Genomic DNA, 13,001 nt, shown 5'->3' on the forward strand with positions numbered 1-13,001 from the left:
ATAATATGAACTAGCATTGCAGGTTAATGACCTTCTACTTCACTGTCTAATGGGGCACACATCTTACAAGGCTTAGAATAAATGGATTGTAGAACATAACTACATATATTGGAATTTTATAAATAAATTATTATAACACTAATTGGGACTAAATTACCATGTTTTAAAGTCATCTAGTAATTAAACTTTTTAGTGGCTCAGTGCCTAGTTCTTTTCTGTTGTAGAAAAAATATTTTCTCTGATTACAGTACTGGCAAAACAATACTGACATAATTTCTGCCTGTTTTGATCCCCAGAACAAATTCCCTCCAAATCCATTACCTTACATTGAAAATATCTGAAGGATTAAAGGAAGAGATTGAATGCTAACCCTTTAAGTCTTCATAGGGAGAGATGAATTACCCTAGTTTAATACGCCATTAAGATGTCCGTTATAACATCATTCTTTCAAATACTTATCCTGCGTGGATTTTAAAATACAAAATTCAGTCCTATTTCTTGTGTGGTTCTAATGCAGCACAGCTGATGGCATGGGCGGGCCATGGGCAATGTGGGTAGGTGCAGTGGAGGGCACCTGGGGTCTGATGTCCTGCTCCACTCGTCTTTTACACCATTAGGTCCTGTTGGCTCCGTTTTCTCCCAGCATTCAGGGAATGCTCAAGTTCAGCAACTGCACTTTGTAGAGGAGCAGGTGTGTGGCTCAGCTGTCCGGGTATTAGCACAGATTTGGTCACTTTGGTTACTTAGGTGAGGTCCATTTGTTGTTTTATTCTTTAGCGAACATGCTGAAAAAGCCATTATTCAAGCAAGGCGTATGGCTCAGCCTGAGAGCTGATGCTTTCTGCCAACAGACAGTTTATTTTGTTTAATCAATAGGAAAGGATCTGGGGTTTATGAAGCGAAGCATTAGCAAAACCTAAGCCCCATCTAAACATCACTGCCTGCACCACCTCGGTTATCCCCAGGCAGCGCAGGAGCACTGCTCTCCCTGGGCCAGGCCCATTGCTTCAAGGTCTTTTCTCCAGAGAACTGTCCTTTTCCTTGCTGTGCACACAGCAACATGCCCCAAAGGGTCCCTTGTGCTTTGTAAAGGTAAACGTGACAAGCCCATAGAAAGCGTAAGAGTGATTTAAAATCCTTTACTCCTAAGTAGGAGACAAAGGAAGCATGTAGGTCTCTGAGCCAGCCTTCATCTACAAAAGGAAGGGGTCAGCCAGAGAATAATTTCCATCCCCACAGGGCCTAAGTGGGTTCAGGGCTTCATCTGGGCACATACAAAGACAAAAACCTTCTTCAGGCTGACAGAGGCTGCACAATTACTGAAGCTTTGCAGGTGCAGGCGTGAGACCAGAGGAGTAATTAATCTATCCTCACAAGAAAACCATTATCAGACCATTTTTCCTCCAATTAACACAGGCTACCCCTCTCTCTCGACTCTGTTAGTTTTTCCCGAAGTCCCTTCTGAATTTCAGGCAATGTCCCTTGTGCCACATGCCAGCAGTGCCCACCCGGCACTGTTTCCCTTCTGCCTCACTTCCAGGACATGTTGCTGGCCACAGGCTGGCTGGTGGCAGCCTGGTGGCTGGTGTCAAGCCCACAGTGAGGAGATCACACCTCTTTGGTTCTGCAGATCAGCTGGTGTGTTTATGCCAAATTCCCACTAACACTCCTGAAACGAGGCTTTTTACTATTATTACCACATTGCCATATCTTCTAACACCTTCATTCCTAAGTCTTTGGAGAACTGGAAATAGATCAGAAAAGCATCAAACGATATAAAGATTTATTTTTTTTTTCAGTACCTCATGAAGGTGTAAGCTTGATAAACATTGGAGAGTTTATTTTTTAAAAGCGTCCAGAAGCTTGGTGTCTTATCTGGAATTCTGGAGTATGCAAAATTGGATTGGAAGCCTCAGGAGAGTAATCCCATACGGGATCTTCTAATCCTTCTGTTGGCAACTCCAGCCTGCGAGTGAATAGGAGCGGAAAGCTGTTCACCCACAGCTATTTAAATCCTGAAAGCATCAGCCTCTACCAGTGCAACTATCTCTGAGAACAACCTCTCCTGCTGGAACCACACAGGATTCACAGCACTTCGTGCAAAAGCATAATTCTTTCAAAAACATGATTACAGCTGGCTGCACAATCTTGGTTCACCACCCACCTCCACACATGGGTGTCTGATTTTTTACCAGGGTAGAAGGGTTTTTGGGGGGAGCAGTGTACTGGGAAGGATGCTGTGCTTTGTTCAGAAGCTTTTCCAGGACCAATGTGCTCTGATGGTTACTGACTTGGTTCTGAATCTCACCCCACATTTATTCACACCCATTTGTTCTGAAAATACAACGTTTTCCCTGAGCTAAAATAACACGTTTCGTTTGACAATGAGTAAGCAGAAGTTCTGCAGAGATCCTTCAGGATGGAAGGCAGCATTAGGCATCAATTTATTATTCATTGCTTAGTTGGTGTTAAGTGGTTAAAAAAATCCTCTCCCCTTGCAAGGATATAATTCAACTCTCTTGAAATAATTAGTGAATAGCTATCTCCTAAAAGGTATAATTCCAACTAGGTGAAGCTATTTTTCTCCTTTTCACTGCCTTCCACTCACAAGCACATACAACAGCCGTGGATACCTCAACTGTGCTGCAGCATCAGGTCCCAAATAGGGGAATAAGCATTTACATGCTCATCTGAATTTTTGCCTGCACAGCTGCCTGCTTACTGGAAACTATCAAGTCCTTCTTCTCCCACCCAGGGACAAAAAGCTTGCAAATTAATAGCCAGTCCAGGCATCACAGTTTTATTTTACAAGCTATTTTATTAAATTGGGGAATCTAGCTTTGGAAACACCTTTTTTCTTTAATAAATAATAAAAGAGTTTTCTTTTTTTGCTTGGATTATCAAATTAAAATGGAGTTGTCTTTATTTTTCTCTGAGGTATAGTACAAGCTCTTCCAAGTCTACCAGATAGGAATTGGAGTCTCAGGATATAGGGGGGAGAAGGGTAGGGAGGGTAGTTCTTCCTATAAATCCCTATGATATTGGGTTTCAAATTTGAATCTGAAGGGATTCAGGGCTAGATTTTTGTTCAGGATACTGGTTTTTATTCTTTGTGTTCACAAGGTCCTCAAAAAGGTGAAGCTCTGGTATAAGATGTAGCATTGCTGTAAGCCAAAACTGAGATGATCAGAGAGAAAGAGGTGTTTAAGAGATCTCTCAGCCTCTTCTATCTCCTGCTCTTTGTGCCATGAGTTGGCATCAGGTGTCTGGGTAATTCCAGTAGCTGGATAATTCAGCTGCCTGCATTTTCCTAAATATCTAACATAAGAAGTGCATTAACAACTCACTGAAATGAGCTCTCTTAAACTGTGTGAGCTCATAACCATTGTACAGCATCTTTTGTGTAATCAGGGCCATACTTTTTTTTCTCTGAAAGAGGAAGCAAAGTCTTAACACTACCAGAGGTAGTTCCTGAAGATGATAAAAGGCAGCTTTCATACTACTGAATTCATGCTCCACACCTGTGTTACTATATTAGATTAATGGGGTTTCAGCTGAATGTCAGTGCTGTACTTGACTGGAGGTTCATAACATCTTAGGCTCAGTTTCAGGGTCTGTTCTTCAACTCACCATAATTATAATTGGCAGGGAAAAATGTTTCACAGATGACCCTCCTCCCCAAGTGACATTCCCACAAATAGACCTGAGCTCAGTGTAGTTTGCAGCACTTAGGCAAAGCTCTGGGCTGTATCACAAAGTCTCCTTTAATAGGTTCTCCTCAGCAGATGTAAAGTCCTATTGAATCTTAAAGGAAAGATCATTTGAAAAGCCTATAGACGTTTCACTGATTGCCTGTCACTGAAAGGCAGCTAGTGAAAGATTCAAGTAAAAGGGTCCCTAGGAGTCTGAAATCTGTAAATCTGTCAGGCTACACAGCTCCTCTATATTTAAAATTAGGGTAGTTTAAAGAACTCTCTCTCTTAGAAGGACGTTGTGTATATTATGCATAACATCCTCTGCTCTGCTGCTGGTATCCTGTACTTTTTTCATGACAGTGTCTATTCATTTAATCTGCTCCCCTCTGATTTAGAGCTTGATAACATATGGCAAGTCATCAAACAGAAATTATCGCTAATAGATAACTGCCAATCAATTTCCATTATGCCCAACAAGATGTGACTGAGCCTTTTTTTTTACAAGACATATTGATTCGTAGAGCTGATTTCCCTGTCATTTCAAACATCTCCATGGGATATTTCTATTGAGCTTGTTGTATGCATTTGCCACAAAGAACCAGATGCTTATTTTCTCTGTAGCCTAAAGATTATTTATTTTGCTTTTTTGAATTAATCTGAAGGCTGTATATCAAAGGCCCTTATCTATTATATAGCAGAAGAGTCAAATCCCAAAGGATAAACAGAAGAGGACAACACAGATTTAGTGCTGAAATAGTTCAAGATGACACTATTTTATAGCTTCCCATCTAAACTGCAAGCAGTTTCTCTGGGACGTGAGATTATGTGCTTGCTGAATTATGGTTAGGGCAGAATGCGGCCACAGCTAAGTGAGCACAGGGAGGCTCCAAAGGGATCAGGGAGTTGCTTCCAACTGCTCACCCCCCCATTAGGGAACCAAATCCACACAAAATGTCCCTTGGAGCTGGAAGCTGACATGACGGTAATCATGTGCTGTATACCTAAATGGCTTTTTGAGTGGAAATGTTTCTCACCTTGTTTCTTGGGAGCACAGCTGGTGCTATGCTCATGTCAGAATGAAGGGAGGAGAGTCATAATGTCCCTAAGTAGGCATAGGAAGAATATCCTGTCCATAGGGATGATTTGGGAAAGAAAGGGTATAGGATATCTACCTTCCTTCCTGGGATTCAGGGAGCACTTCAGTATATTGAGGACTAGCATGAAATGAAGAGAAAGAGCTGCCATTATTGCCTGTGTTACCAGGACCCAGATGTATTTGGTATTGCAGAGTGATCTAGGAAAGCAGCCCAGCCCTTATCAGGTGTTGTTTAAACAATCTAGGGGAGTGCTGCTGTGGCACAAAATCTCTGCTCTGCTTGAGGTGGCTGGGTGAGGCCATGAGCAAGGTTTAGGTTAGTGAGTCTCTGGACTACACAAAAACAACAGTGCAAGATTTTGCTCACCAAACACAGCATCTTTCCTTCATCAGCATCCAACACGAGGTGATTTTGAACATGAGAAGGAAGGGGATAAAGAATCCATCAAAGCTGTCAAGAGTGGAGAATTTCACATTTGAAAAGCAAAATGAATTTAATTTTTTCCTACAAGTAAACATTACTTCTATGTTTTTAACATGGCTAACCCTATCTCCAGCCCTTCTGAATTCTACTAACAACATTTGACTCAGTGACTCCTACTGAAGCGAATTTCACAGCCTGACTACTTTTTAATTCTTTGAAACCTTCAAGTCATTAATTTAATCAAATGAACCATTATTCTTCTGTTCTGAGACTTAAAAGAAAGGAGTGATCAGTTTTTCACCCTGTCCATCAATCCTGCAAAGGAAATTACTGTAGAATTTCAATTAGAGGCAGCCACATGTTTGGGACTTTCTAGAGTGAAACTAAGGAAAACCATGGTGAATATGTAACATGGGGATATACTGGCTGAGCTGGGGTGGGGATCTTCCAACACTGAAACCAGTGGAAGCAAAATCATGTCCACAGATGGTGCTGATTTTTCTTTTATTTTTATTACATTATTTATTTCTCTCTACCCAAGATTCTTCAGGGAAATCTCCCACACTGATAAATTACTTCAAAAATGCAGACATCAATCCAAAGATGGAAAATGCCTGAACAGTCAGATCCAAAAATATAGTGGGAGACAATAAAAGCCAGTTAAAAAGGGAACTCAGGCAGTGGAGAGTAAATGAAAGTACATCAAATGAGCATGATGCAATCTGGCAGGGTGCAACAGATCTCTGTTCTGAGGGGCATGTGCCAGGAGAAAAGAGTCAGCAAGGATGCACAGAGAATCCAGTACCAAAGCCAAAGAAACTAGTTACAGGAGAGGAACTGCAGTTCTGAACTGCAATAGCTAAACTGCATGCTGCCATCTAATTACTTCTGTTCCTTACCAGCCTAGTCGCTACTTGAACATGGCTTGATTTCTTGGTAAGGAACTGGCATTATCTGGGCACTTGTCATGGAGGTGTTGAATCTTGTTCCTTGTACTTTGAGCAGCCACAGAAAATATGACTGTTTCTGAAGTAAAACCTTCACGCTGTGGAGTCTAGCAGAGAGATATATTAGTTTGAGTGGGTGCTTCCAAGGACCCCAATGAGAATGCCAGGTAACAAGGCTGTGGGTAGACCCATGTTATCCTGTGACCTAAAAAACGCTCCTTTGGTATAACCATATACTCCTGCTATTCAGTATCTCTTTACCTAAACATCCAGAAGACATGTTCAGCAGTAATTTACCATGTAGTTTATTTCTTAAGTTAATTTGAAAAACATCTTTTTTTGCAATAAGTTAATCTTAACAGGAGTGTGCCCCATGAAGGCTAAAACAGCTTTCAGGACTTAATGGTCCCAGATACAAAAGGCATCTCTGATAAAAGTTCAAGATCCCAAAATGTTAAGCACATATCTGCAGTGCAACTTCTCAGGGAAATGGAACAGCAAATGTGAAATGATTTGAAAAACTGAAAGGAAATATTCTGTTTCACTTCAGTTAATGGGCTGTTTTATATATATGAGCATGTATGTATACCTATAGTTCAGCATTGCAAAACCTGGAGGTGCTGCAGGAAGAAAGATTGTGGTGGTAGAAAATTGGAAATGAAGTTACTAGGGAGGACAGTAAAGGATTTAAGTATTAAATGGAAACTTCATAAATGTCCTTGTACAGAGATGCACTGAAAATATTGCATCTAAAATAATGCTAGCTAGGTCTCTGCTAATGTAAATAAATCTAGGATGAGTAAGGCAGGTGCTTAGTTTAGAAAGTAACACCAAACAGAAAAGTCACTAGGAAGAAAATGGGAATTACTTTAAAGTAATGAATATGTTGCTAGGAAAAAAAGTCCTTGCACTCTAGAGTACTCCTCCATAAGGAATGATGGGAAAGCAAACTAAGAGGACAGGTTTATAATAGAACAGTCTGAGGCTCCAGGTTTGATGGATCCTTCTCTTGGTCCTTGTTTCTGACACATGATTTGAAGTGTTTTAATTATGTGAAAAACAAATCCAATACTTTCCTCCTTTCCAGGGCCCCAACTTGAGATACCAGATACAAGACAAACTTAAAATCAATTTGTGCAGGAGGTGTAAAAGCCTTTGAGCAAGAATGGGGAGGAGATGGGAGATGTTCTTGGAGTGGAAAACACTTCAGCTGGTTTTTAAGGATTTTCTTTCATATGCTTCGAATTGTTAACAACAACTTTGGATGCTGCATAAATCCACAGCTGAGAGAGCTTAAGGGAACTAAGATAAGGATTGATTCCTAGGGGTACAAAAAGACATCTTAATATTTCTATGGCAATTTGCAAGTTTGGGTAGATGATTGGGTCTTTCTTTACATAGGAAAAGATCCTGAATACCCTAAAAATTGACTGTTTCTCCATTCAAAAAATAAAAATTAAAAAATTAAAGAAATGCAGCTCTGAGTCTGGAATCGGAAAGCTGTAAGAAGTTTCATCTGGTTTAAGCTAATTATTTTTTTCAATTATGTTTACTTACTTCTTTTTAATAAATTGCATTAAAACAATACTGTCATAATCTCTGTTATCATATGCACATGTATAGGAAGTTGCTGCTTATGGTGTTCTTTGGTCCGAAGTGATAAATTTTGGTTGGGGGAACTATAGGTTCTTTGCATTGTACTGCTTTGGGAACTACTGTGAGGCAAAAGTATGGGACACATCTATATATATATATATTAAAAAAAAAAAAAAAAGGCAGCCCTCTGAGATGACAGAATCTGTCCTCACTCTCCAATCCACCTCCTCAGCTGACAGAATTTGCTGGCGTATCAGTGGTGGCTGTTGAAAAGCTGGAAATCTCACTGCCTCACAAACAGGCCCAAGAACAAGCAATGAATTAGATTTGTTTTTGAGTTATGATTTGCTATTTATGACTTTAAATTGGATGTGGCTTCCAAGAGATAGCATGGTGGCATCAGCTGTGACTCCAGAACTGTGGCTAGGCTGTGATTTGTGCATTAAAATAGGACTAGACATACTTAGCTTTATAACATTTAACCAGAGATTGAATGCAGCCCTTAGAGGACAAGGATCTATTGATTCTAGTAAGCTTTTACTGTCTTGTTTTGAAAATTTTCCAAGAATCAGACTTTGGGGAGAAGAGACAAATCCAAAACTCCCAGAAAGCTTCTCTCCCACAGATCTCAAACCACACACACAGCTACTTTCTCCTGTCACACTTCACGTGAAAAAAAAAAAAAAAAAAAAAAAAAAAGTTTATTCCTCTCAACCTGCTGAATTACCTGAAAGAAACCACAGTGGGAACCTCACATGTTCATTACCATTTTTTTCACAGCTAACTATGGGGCACTGACTACGTCTTAGTCTAACACAAACACACACAGATAATTTCTCACTTGATTCTGGGCAGCAACAGCTGCTTATATGATGATTCTCTTCACTGCAGTGATTTTATGTTATAGAAAATGACTTAGAGTGCCCATGTAAATGGGATTTTTTGAAGTCATGACTGCAGTGAATCACTTCTCACATCTTTCGCTTTCCAAGGATGAAAACACCAGAATCGTCTTTTTTCCTCTTGTAAAACAGACTTCATATTCCTGTGGTCACCTGTGCCACCATTATCAGTTTAAATTCCTCACTTTTTAGGATCAGGGATGTTCCAGATTAGGGTCCTAAAATAAATAAGGTTATCTTTTAATCCTCTCTCTCCAAAAAAAAAAAAAAAAAAAAAAAAAAGGAAAAAGATTGTGGAAATACCTTGCCTGATAGGATTGCATTTGCATTATTCTAGGCACATCTCATTGTTGGCTTATAGTGATCCTGCAATTAAGACAGACAGGCCTTTCCCTTTGCTTCTCATTTCCAGCTGATGACCTCCCTGTCAGGTCCATGGGAAGAAGAAATACCTTTTATTATTCCCCACAAACATGACCTTGCAGTCTGAGCAATTATGTTTCATCGCATTATATTATTCTCTGCCTGGTTGTTCCGAAATAATGGTTCAAGCTTCCACCACACTGGCAAAGCCTCTCATCTGTGTTTCACCAGCATGGATCCACTTTTTATGCCAAGGCCATTACAAAAAAATATCAGATATGATCAGTCCCCAGAATGATCCTTGAAAGACTTCACTCCAACCCAATTAGCTCTCTTCCAGCACAATTTGTCTTATCAGTTTCTTTATCCACCTGCAATTTGCCTCTTAATCCTCCCTTTCTCTGGCTTACCTGCTCTTGTCCTGCATAGCTCTGAGCCCAGCATTTTGCTGCAGTCCAGGCAGATTAGTTCTACTGTATTTCCCTGGCTTAAAAAAAAAAAAAAAAAAAAAATCCAGTTTCAGAGAAATATCCCACTAATCTGCAACACTCAAATGACCTTTCTATATTATTTTTCCATTTATCTCCACATCTTTTAATTATCCTGCCCTTCAGAGTTGCCTTACTGCTGTCCATACCACTGACCCCGCTGCCCAACACCTTCCCCCTCCCTGCCCACACTCTTTTTGTCACTACATGTGTCGGTAGCTGCCTCTTTGTCACTCTTCCATTAAATGCTCTCTTCCTTTGAAGGTCCTTGAGTGCATTTTTTATGCCAAAAGCTCTCTTTTCTCTCAGAGAGAGACTGCCAGATGTCCCAGAGCTCAGTTGTACTGAGTTCTGAATCTTACTTCCACCTCTGAGGCAATGACTTCCATTTCCTATACACTCACTCTCTGCAGGAATACTAACCTTGCCTCCATATTTTGCATCACACAAGGAATTAATTCAAAATTACCACTTTACATGAGCCCGTAGAAGATCTTATTAGTCAGTATTTATCAAAATACTGGATGGGGAAGTTACCTCTCAGAACTGTACTCATCTTGAGATTTAGGGGCTGCAGTATCTTTCGGATGCATCCTGCATGTATCAGTCAGGCTCCACTCTGCAGACTCAGCCTGGCCAATTAATTACCTCAGTCTCAATAGCCAGAACCTCTTATGAGATAATAATGTGTTGCTCCCACAAGCTGATGTACTTTAACCATGTGTCTGCCAGCCCGTGGTGCATTACCTTTTCTCAACAGAGCTGTAACTGCTGCACCTTCTCCAACACTGAGCAGTAATTCTTTCCTCTTAAATCCAGTTATGATTCATTTTGCACCTGACATAAAAAAAAAAAAAAAAAATAAGAGGCCTCTGAGATTGGAAGGCCCGCATCATGCTTTATTCATAACCAGCACACAGAAAAAGGCCAATTCTGCAAAACCAATTTCAGTTGAATTCGATTTATAAATAAAGAGTAGCCACATGGGAGAACCGAGCCGAGGAGAGGGCTTGCAGGGAGGTGAGGGAGCAACACCTCTCCTGAGGGCTGGGATTCATCTGCTTGTTTTGGCAGATATCTGATGGCTGATAGGAAAATAGAGCTGACAAGAAGAAAGGGTGAACGCAGCTTGTTAAGCAGAAGCCCAAACGACACTGCTGCAATTTGCCAGCACCTATTTAAAGCAGGAGTTACAAGGGGTTTGCGCAGTCGTTGACAGGGGACGCTGGCAGACCGCCATCCCCAGGCTTCCTTTCTTTCTAGGAAAGCTGTTTCCAAATGCTGAGGGGTGAAGGAGGGTGAAGGGAGGCAAAGCTTAACATTGTGAATTAAAGCTAGAGGCACAGGAGAGTTTCTTGAGCTGTGCCACTGGAGAAAGAGCACCAGGGAGAAGCATGAGAGCTGCTACTCGGTTCCTGCTGAAGGAGGCAGCGGTGCTGAGCAGGACCATGCTGCTTTCCCAGCTGCTCACCCCAGGACTGCAGCTCAGGCACAGCAGAACAGGCAGCAGGCAGCAGAAACAGTAGTGACAAGGTAGAGCTGTCTTCCAAACTTCAGTCAACCTCATTAACAAAACAGAGTCCTCCCACAAAACCTCACACCCCTTTTACCTACCTTCATTTTTTTTCCAGAGCATCATAATTTCCTCAAAGCCTCTGTCCACCACCACAGAAACTCTTCCTCTCTGATTTTGGGGATTGTCTCCAACCCACTGCATTGCAACCTTCTGTAGATAAAAGGGGTTCCTTCATGCCCCACTTTTCCCAAAAATTAAACTTCTATGTTTTGTGCCCTTCCTTTTTCCTCATGAAAACTGAGTTTTGCACCCTTAACAAGAGCCATTTGCATTCACTTTATTCCCAGGATGAATGGACTCAACCCTCATCTATTAGGCCTATTTTCCGTTAACTTATGGAATAGCAGGACTTAGTGCATCTCAGCCTAGACGAGTTCATATTTTTATTTATGCAGGCTGGTGCCTGGGAACAAGGATCCCAGGTGCTGGGCATTGATGTTCAGCCCCTGTGAGCACAGCCTGCTATACTCTCTGCTCCACTAACACATTTGATTTAGTTCGATTTGGTCTTAAGACCAAAGAGAACACTGGAGAGAAGAGGAAGAACAGACAGTGAATTACATAGGTCCACATATCCCTGCAAATACAGTCCTAAAGGGCTGGATTATGTCATGCCTTGGTCACATCATAATTTACGTTAATCCTGAAGATATACTGAAAGTACTACATCATACACCCTATATTCAAAAGAGATGGTTTTAATCTTCTATATTAACAAGTCATTTTTCTTCTTCCTTCACTTGGCTCTGCAGGTGTTTGTTTTACAGCCAAAGAGCTTATAAGAGATAAGAACCAATTTCTTTTCCCTTTCTTTTACTCCCCGACCACTGAGCTACCCCAAGCACAGAATTCACTTGCATCAAATCCAGCCCTCAGCTTTCGCAAAATTTCTTCCTCCCTTTCACCAGCAATGATGACAGCAAGGGCATTCTGATGATGTTCTGCTGGGACTCTTCAGCTGTTTCTTTTATGTATGTAAGAGAGACATGTATATGTATGCGTATGTTTTTACATATATAGAAAAATATTTATATGTACATATATGTGTATGTGTATATGCATGTGTATGTATATTATATATATAAAGCACCCATTGCCATATCGATAACCATAATCCAGAACCACTCTGGTAGCAGGAGTAAGAACAGGAGCTGATCTGTTAGTACCTCACCATTTCTGCTTCTAAACAATTAAAAAAAAAAAAAAAGCCACAAGATTTTTCTGAATGAAGGCCAAGGCAAAGCACCCCAAAATGGCTGGGAAGGGACTGTGGGTGTGGAACTGACCCTGGCAGCCTGGGCCATGAGAGCCTGGACCTGACTACCCAGACACGTAACTGAGAAAAAAAGTTACCACACACCAGCTAAATATTCATAATACATGTATTTCCTTATGAATTTCACATTGCATGTAAGGATTTGAAGTCTTTCTACCCTCGGCCCCTGAAGAAGACAATTTTTATTTATTTTTTTATTTTTTATAACAGCAAAAGCTAGAATTTTACTGTATAAATACTGGGAAGCTAAACCCAAAGTTGTTTTACAGAACTTGCTTAAAAGTAGATACAGTTGCGGTTGAAATAAATTTATTTAAAATGAATCAAATGTAGTCCCTCCAAAGCAGTCCCTCTAAAGGGTGTTTAAAGTGCTAGTTATTAATTTTTGCTGTGCCCTCTGAATGAGATAAGCATTGCCTCCCATTTTACAGATTAAAATACCGAGACAGAGATGTGCAATGAGTTTCTCCAAGCCACAGAAGGGGACCTTGCTAAAGTACAATGGGAATGCAATGGTTAGTGGGTTGCTGTGAATAACAGAGCAGGGACACATTTTCAAACTCACTATGGTAAGTGTAATGACTAACTTCATTTTTGCAAGTGAATTCCTTCTCTCTGATTCATTCATTCCTACAGCT

The 13,001-nt window shown here is 40.7% G+C and overlaps 1 long non-coding RNA gene across 2 annotated transcripts in view; it reads right to left on the minus strand.

Annotated features, from left to right (window-relative positions):
* Window positions 1-13,001, minus strand: part of LOC311439393 — a 48,553-nt gene that overhangs the window by 7,027 nt on the left and 28,525 nt on the right. Inside the window, exons 2-5 of one of the 2 annotated variants that reach the window (XR_014694698.1) lie at window positions 10,259-10,348; window positions 9,434-9,510; window positions 8,964-9,084; window positions 8,469-8,878 (exon numbers count right to left, since the gene is read on the minus strand). This is a non-coding gene — a long non-coding RNA (uncharacterized lncRNA). Of the gene's footprint in view, window positions 1-8,468; window positions 8,879-8,963; window positions 9,085-9,433; window positions 9,511-10,258; window positions 10,349-13,001 lie in introns of those variants that run through there. The other variant, XR_014694697.1, reaches the window with a different exon arrangement.

The sequence above is a fragment of the Aythya ferina genome (genome assembly GCF_964211825.1).
Source record: "Aythya ferina genome assembly, chromosome: 7".
Lineage (NCBI taxonomy): Eukaryota > Metazoa > Chordata > Aves > Anseriformes > Anatidae > Aythya > Aythya ferina.